At 36.1% G+C, this 8,830-nt stretch overlaps 1 protein-coding gene across 1 annotated transcript in view; it reads left to right on the top strand.

Annotated features, from left to right (window-relative positions):
* Nucleotides 1-8,830, top strand: part of igsf11 (immunoglobulin superfamily member 11) — a gene marked incomplete at its 3' end in the record, with an annotated part of 127,504 nt that overhangs the window by 45,238 nt on the left and 73,436 nt on the right. The gene's annotated exons all lie outside the window — the stretch shown is intronic.

Raw genomic sequence — 8,830 nt, 5'->3', positions numbered from 1 at the left:
GTGTGCGGTTGTGTTTGTGTGCTCTGTGACATTGCGAAAAGTTGGGATGGATGTGAACAGAAAGAGTTTTCCCCGTGTGGCTTCACATCATGAAATAAACTTGGAAAGCTTTGCTGTGAAGAGAAACGGAGAGCGATGTCAAGACTCAGCAGAACTCAAGTTAATGTTACGTAAAGGCTTTTCATTTCGGGTGGGAGAAATCTGCGGGTCATGTTTTATTTATGCTGAATGAATTATTGAAGTTATGATGATACACCTCTCCTCCTTCTTTCTCCCTCGCTTAAACATAAGAAAGAATAATCATAAACATTATTCGCCATAATCTAGACCCGAGTGCATCAGCTGAGCTCTGTTTAAATGCGTGTCCCAGTGTTTTGCATTTAATCTTTCTGCAAAGTCTCCTTCTCTCTTTATCCTTATTCTCCTCCCTCTTTCTTTCATCTGTCTTGCTCTCTCCCCTTCACTCCGTTTCATCTCATTTCGTTCTTTAAACCTTCTCAGCATTTCACAATGCAGCTTTCTGTGCAGGATGAGAGAACAACTGGCTTTTCTACGAAGACCCTTATGAACCACACTATAAGAAGAATCACAAATGTGGTCTCTTTAACATCTCAGTTGTGTCTCACTAGAGTAAGGAGACCATTGGGTGACACGGTGATGGAAACAATATGAGATGGGACGGAAAATTAGCTCGCAATCTATTGCGTTTCACAGATAAACATTGCGTTTTCTCTCAAAACGTTTGTGTTTGCTCACGAAACCGTTACGTTCCCCAAATAAACTTTGCGTTCTTGCTTAAAATACTTGCATTCACTCACAAAATGATTGCGTTTCCTCAATAAACACTTGGATTTGCTCTCAAAACTACTATTGCGTTCCCCAAATAAACGTGATGTTTTCTCTATTAAAACACTTGGATTTGCTCTCAAAACTATTGTGTTCCCCAAATAAACTTTTGCGTTTTCTCTCAAAACGTTTCCGTTTGCTCACAAAACCGTTACATTCCCCAAATAAACTTTGCGTTCTTGTTTAAAATACTTGCATTCGCACGCACAACGATTGAGTACCCTCAATAAACTTTGCGTTTTCTCTCAAAACATTTGTGTTTGTTCCCAAAACTATTGTGTTCCCTCAATAAACTTTGCGTTCTTGCTTAAAACACTTGCATTCACTCGCAAAATGATTGAGTTTCCTCAATAAACTGCATTTTCTCTCAAAACATTTGCGTTTGTTCACGAAAACGTTACATTCCCCAAATAAACGTTGTGTTCTTGCTTAATATACTTGCATTCGCTCGCACAACGATTGAGTTCCCTTCGAGAAACTTTGCGTTTTCTCTCAAAACATTTGCGTTTGTTCACAAAACTATTGTGTTCCCCCAATAAACTTTGCGTTCTTGCTTAAAACATTTGCATTCGCTCTCAAAAAATGTGTGTTCCCTCAATAAACTTTGCGTTTTCTCTCAAAACATTTGCGTTTGCCGTTCCCCCGATAAAATGTGCATAATTGCTTAAAATACTTGTATTCGCTCGCAAAACGATTGCGTTCCACAAATAAACTTTGTGCTCTCTCTCAAAACATTTGCGTTTGCTCAAACAAAATATTGTGTTCCAATAAACTTTGCGTTTTCTTAAAACATTTTTGTTTTCTCGTAAAACTGTTTTTTTTAATTATTATTTTTTTTTGCTAAAGCAAAAGTGTTAAAATAGATAATTTAAGGGCTTTTGGGTCTCCGAACTAGAGATAAAAGTGTACCTAGGTCTTAAAATGTTTTCTCTAGTTTCAGAAGAGATCTCGAAATTGTCTCAAACTTTGCCAAGACAACAAAATCTTCAATCAAATGCAAGAGATAAATTCATCCAAAGTAATATCATAACTTCATACTCTTACAGTATGATAACTATTGACTCATCTGTGACCATTATACTTCTCACAAGAAGATTTAGGAGACACATTTGAGGCACAGTTGATCCTGTATCAAAACATTTATGCATAAGAATCTCCTGACTATAAAAGAGCAACTTTTGAGCAGTTTTTCTGACCTTTCATTCAGCAGATGCATGTGTGTTTAAGCAAATATGAGCATGATGCTTTAATGATGTAAAAAGTGTCCTTATTGGCGCATTAGTGTTCTGTGGGCAATCGAGCCCTGAAACCAGAATCAAAACAACACATTTGCTCCTCTCCGTCTTTCCTCCGTGTCCTTCTGTTTCATCTGAGTCACAAGTTCTTCGGCTTTCATTTCCAATGTGAAAAAAACACAGATTAGCACTGCTTCCAGAGAGCCATGGACGCTTCTGAACAGAAGTTGATTGTCTTCAGGGGCCTTAGGACTTTCGAGACAGCTTGAAAAGGGGACAGAAGTTCACTACATGAAAGCCAAAACACAGACGTTGTAGCTTGAGGAATCTTTAATTGTTTGAAAGGGGAACAAAAATCATTCTCTCAGGGATCCGAAACAAACCTGTGACTTTCCCCTAGCAACAGATCAAATCCTCTGAGAGTTTATTTGGCGATATTTTAGTATGAATCAGAAGCGACTGTCAGATGGCAGAGTTTCAGAGATGATTTAGTTTCCACGGTCTTGTGTGAAACAGCTTTCACAACACATTTACCTTCTATTGTGTGACGTATTTCTGAGAGAAAGCGAATACTCAGCATCAAATGATGCAGATGCAGGTCAGGATCTGATTTCATCCTTTGGGATTTGATTGGATTGCGTTTGCATGGCTATATTATTATTTTATTTATTCTCCTGGTTTTATAATCAGTACTGTTTTATTTTGGGCCTTTCTTTTATTTCTTAGCATACAGACCTCATTCAAAGTTTATTTTGTATATAATTTCAGCTTATTATTCTGTATTTGGTTTTGATAAACTTTGTTTATATAGTTAAAGTTTAAAAATCAACTGACACTATTGACATCATTATAATATGTGACCCTAGATCATAAGTCGCACGGGTATATCTGTGGCAATAGCCAACAACACATTGTACGGGTCAAAATTATCGATTTTTCTTTTATGCAAAAAATCATTAGGATATTAAGTAAAGATCATGTTCCATGAATATATTTTGTAAATTTCCTAGCGTAAATATATAAAACATGTATGTGTGTGAGTGAATGCTGCACAATCGCCAACATAAATGAACAACTTTAAAGGAGATTTTCTCAATGTTTCGATTTTTTGGCACCCTCAGATTCCAGATTTTCAATAGTTGTATCTCGACCAAATATTGTCATATCATAACAAACCACACATCAATGGAAATCTTATTTCAGATGCTGTATAAATCTCAAATTCAAAAAAATTACCCATGTGACTGGTTTTGTCGTCCAAGGTCACATATTATGTGCATAATGAATTATGGTTGCCGTTCTATTTCTTTAATCTATTTAATCATCTTTTACACTTGCCTTAAACTGCCTTGCAAGCACTTTCTTCAGAAAATGTTTCATTCAGAAATTATAAGTAAATTTCACAAACAATTACAAGAAAATGTAAATAACACATTGAATTAAATGTGAAATATGCTTACTTGTAAAACATACTCCAATCTTTGCCTTATTAGTGGCCAAGCACCGAAGTTTAGTTACACATTAGTGTTCTTCTTCTTCTTCCACTATTTTTAAAAGTAAAAATAGAAAACCATCTGAACATTAACCACAGCAATTTTGGAATCTGTAACTCAATCCTCTAGCGCCACCAACTCTCCATATTTGTACTCATGTTTATGCTAATAACCTAAACTTTTAAAGGCCTTGAAAAATGGTGCTTTTTTTTTGGCTTAACCCCCTGGGGTCGGCCGTATCGCCGGCGATACCAGCTCGCTTTTTTTTTTATCAGTTCAAAAGAGATTCATTTTGCTCTGTTGACTTTGATATTACAAACATGTTTCATACATCAATCGATTCTGTTAAATGTGTAATATTTTTGTGTATACTCACAATAAAAACAAAGTGTTTTGCTTTTTGCCAAATAAAGAAAAATAAACACGAAGCGAGTTCTGCCTTCTCTCTGTCAGTGTAGTCCATTCTGAAACGCGTCCGAAAATGAACCATAACTGAGCGAATACTCAGTCAAACAGGCATACAGACACACAGGCATGAAGCTTGAATTCTCTTCTTTTAAATGAAGTAATTTATATAAAAAACTAATATTCTCAGTTCATGTAATCTGTAAGAAAAGAGCGAGATGTCAGTCGTTCTCATCTCAGCTCATTACGTTTTAATCTGCCCCGCCCACGGAGAGCGCGCGCTATTCAAACGCAAATTACTGAGGCAATCCATGCAAACCTGTGAACGCCCCCATATCAGCTCGAGAAAACACAAGTTTAATCAGATCATTGTACTTGTTTACACTGTCTCGCAGCGCTGTGAGGAATAATAATAATGGAAAATGTACCTCAGAAGTGCTGGTATTTCGAGGAGTAACGGATGGAATACTGTAGTAAGTTTTTTTTCATTCTCAAGTAAATCGCGTTTCTGTGTGAATGAATGAACGTCAGAGATGCGCTGTTTACCACAACTCGCAAAAAGACGGTTTAAATTTGAATTGCGTTTCTGTGTGTGAATGAATGATCTGCTTTTAGCAAACTATTTTGCTATACTGAGTAAAAATCGACTGAAATATGTTGAAATAAAATGTATTTGTATAAGCAACGTATTAAACTGCAAATTAACATTTATATTCCTTATAATAAAAGACCTATGTTACAGACAAATGAAAGACAACATTTCGTTGATTAGTTTTGGATAGATTACACATTTTTACTGTAAAATATCTGCCACCTCAAATAAGCTTTTGTTTGCCAATTTTTGCTAATATGTTAAATATAGTATGTTTTGTCAATGTAGGCTATATTCGAAGTAATGAATCCTTAACTTTGAAATATGTATGATAAAATGTATACTTTAGTTTTTACAAAGAAAGATTACACTTCAATTGTTGTTGTAATTGTAACCTTTTTAATAAAAAATATATATTTACAAGGTAGATGTAAACAAATTTTAAAAGGTAAATATAAGCCTTTTCTTTAAATAATTTTTATTGTGTTTTATTATTGACAAATTTGGGGAGAGGATACATATTCCAAAACTGAAAATACAGTATGAGAATTAACTGCACAATTACTAGACATGTTTTCCTGGATATTATACAATTTGCAAGCACAATTTGTGAAAAAAAATAATAATTGACATGCTTCCAACTGTGAACGAATTTGGTAGAATATATATATATATATATATATATATATATATATATATATATTGCTCTTGCATTCTTTCTTGTGGCTATAGGTGACACACCTGAATGAATGGCTCATTAAGTATGCGGGCCCCATTGTCTCCTCAGGTGTGAATCACTACATATGCATGATGGTGTTGAATCAGTGACGCCCCTTGCGCATATTGCCTTTACAAACAAAAAGTGTTTTACAAGATTTAAATCAATGTATTGTGTTATGTAAATGATTAGGTAGGATGATTTTCACATCATTTTGAAGAAAAAACTCTAGGCAACGACATCCATTAGTCAAAAGTCTTATTGACACATATTTAGTATGTGTTTTGTGGCCTTTTTTCAATAACCATGCATAAACATTATTCTCTAAAAAATACAAACATGTACATGCATGTAGCTCACATATTATGGTAGCCCTGTTTATGCTAAATAGAGTGTAATTATACCTTTGCCATTAATATGTTTATAAGCAACTGAAAAAAGCACAAATGTCAGGACATGTCAGAACATCTCAAGGACCCCAAAAACCCCTCAGACCCCAGAGGGTTAACTTCTGATGGTTTGGCCAAAAAAAAAAAAAAAACACAAAACGGGTCTCTTTATATTTTGGTTCCGCATGCCAAGTCAAATAATACCCAATTTTCCCATATCGGCCATTTTGGCTATTGACCATTTTGAATTTTGTGGTAAAAAAGACAAAAACCAACGAATTTGATGGCATGATGCCAAACTTTATCTGAGGCCGTATCTCTTGAAAGATTGGACATATTGACACCAAACTTGGTGTGTGTAATTGTCACCCAACACTAGGGGTTGCACGACTACTGATTTCTGCTAGTCGACTTCTTATCAAAACAATACTCGAGTTACTCGACTACTCGTCGTTCATGCTACTGTAAATGAAAAGACATGAAATAGCTAGATCTTATCAATAAACATTTATTAATTCATAGCCTAATGCAACAATTACACAAGTAAACTCTCAAAACATTATAATTATGACATTTCATTTTTAAATTTTCATGTAACAGTCTAAAGCCAAATAAATAGCCGTTCTTGCCTTTCATTTCAGACGTCTGCTTCTAGGGGCCATTCACATATCGCGTCTTTTCCGCGTTCAAGGTCGTTATTTCAAATGTAGGCGCGCGGCGAGCGCGCTCATAATGAAAGCAACGGACGTGGTGCGCTAGTTTTTCCAGGCGGGTTTTTCCTTCTCATCTCCAGAAATATATCTAGTAGTAAAGCTAATGCAAGGGCTAGAAATAAATGAATCCTTTGCTGAATGATACTTCTTCGTCGTCTTCATGGAGAGCGCAGTTTGGTTGCATAGCAACGACAGACGCCACGGGAGTGCAAGCGCTTGTAGGAGACAGCGGCACGGCCGCGCGCTTTCCACACGTTTTTAGACGCAATATGTGAACGGCCTCTTGCAGAGTTGGCCAATTACAATATTTTTGTCATCCTTGATGAAATACTTCCACACATCTGACGTGTGGTGTCTGTTGGTGACGTTCGCCATTTTTAATTCATTTATGGTTAATGGACGCTCGAGTAGTCGATTGTTTCCGACAGCGTCGACTAGTGGTTGAAGTAGTCGATCTATCGACTACTCGGCTAGTCTATGCAAGCCCTACCCAACACTGACCACACCAGATCAATGTGTGTCAGCGCCACCTATTGGTCAAAAGTAATAAGCAAAATGTCACACTACAAGTGATTGTATTTATGGGCTTTCAACCATTTTGCTTAAAATCATCTTAAAGATGTTTTTTAGCTCCTCATTCTGACTCTGTGGTTCTTGGCCCCTTGCATATAACATATAATTACTGCTTGCATATAACTTGAAACCCTTTTTGGATAAAAACAAACATTATTTAGAATTAGAATAACATGCATTGATGTATTGTGCACCAGGGGTTGAACGACTTCAGATTTTTTTAAATCGACTGTTATGACATCAAAGTCGAGTCGACGTTGACTAGTCACTCACGTCATTCATAAAAACACAAGAGATGGGACTGCTTTGCAACATGCCCCAATTTGCAATTTATTTGCAGAAAATGATACAGATGCTGACAGACAGTTCATAATATGTTGCAACTTAACGGTAACAATGCAACAATAACTCCCGTTTTAGTGCAAACATTTTTTAGTGATGCATTATGTTGGCATAACAATGCCATTTATGCAAGATGGGCTGTAAGCCTACTCACTGTCACAGTCCTGCTCATTCACAGTTTTTACTTTTCGATCATGGTTTGCATGTTTAGTGAAGTTTCTAATTGACCGTTCGCAAAGACCCTCCCCCTTTAGTTACTGTTGCTATGTCCGACACAGTGAAATATACATCGCGGAGCAGAGAGGACACTGACAACGTGCTGACAGACCGGACAGAGCAGGGTACTTTTAATATGTAAACAAAGTCTCAACTTTCATATTTGGTCGTTTTATAAAGAAATTGAAACAATAAATACCGTTTTGTGGCTCTTTAATGTGTCGTGACAGATCGCTGTAGAGCCTCTTAAAGCTGCTCGTGAACCGATCATCTCTTCCTTCTAGTTAATTTATAGCATCAAATAAACATGAATATACATAAGAAGGAATGTTGTTTTAACTGCAGAAAGACGTCAGTACACTCCGTTATTCAAGTTCAAATCCTCCAACGTTAATCTATTAACTCTCCTGACTGCTTTGTCGGACAGAAATGGCGGATTATGATTGGTCAGATCGCCTGTCAATCAAACTCCCTGCGAAGGGTAAATTTACTGCTGTCGAGAATGATTTGCATTCCTCACTTAACATTAGCGGATGCCTTTTCAGATGAGTGTGCATTGCACTTGTACTTTTGTTGTACTTCAGGACAGACTTACTTTCCAAGTCACATTTTTACAAGCTTCATCTTTAATGAAGTATTTCCACACACTTGATGGTGACAATCATAGTGTCACATGATCAACGCGACTAGTCGACGTCAAGCTTAAAGCGTCACGGCATTGCATTAAGGTCGACTAGTCGACTAATCGACTAGTCGGTTCAACCCCTATTGTGCACAGTAACCCAGTTTACTTCAACTTTTATTTATTTACATTGCACATTTAATAGCAACCAAAAGTGCTTCAAAGTTATAACTAAAAACAATAAAAGATACATATATAAAAACATTTACCGAGCCTAGCAAATGAAGGAATGAGTACATGCTCTTGGATATACACCCTCACACAACTGTATAGTGAGATCAGTGTTGAGAAAAAGACAAGTTATTACTACAATGTACAGAATACCCTTAACTAAAAGATAAGTTAAAAAGATAAGTTTACAACTGAGATTTACTGTAGGTCATTCATTAAATTAGGTTGATTTTGGGTGATGAAATCAAATACATTTTATTAGGGCTGGGCAAAAAAATCGATTTTTCGATTAATCGTTTTTTAAAATGTGGTCGATTCAAAATCGATTCTCAAACGCCAAGAATCGATTTTTTTCCATCTTTATGTATTAGTTTTCCTCCACTGTTCATAGGCTTGCAAACTCAATTTTATAGCTAATGCTGTGAGATTTTATGGTAGTTTTATCTAAATCATAA

Source organism: Leuciscus leuciscus (genome assembly GCF_965113295.1).
Source record: "Leuciscus leuciscus genome assembly, chromosome: 9".
In the NCBI taxonomy this organism is placed as follows: domain Eukaryota; kingdom Metazoa; phylum Chordata; class Actinopteri; order Cypriniformes; family Leuciscidae; genus Leuciscus; species Leuciscus leuciscus.
The sequence above is the reverse complement of the archived record's forward strand: the minus strand, read 5'-3'. Positions and strand labels throughout refer to the sequence as shown.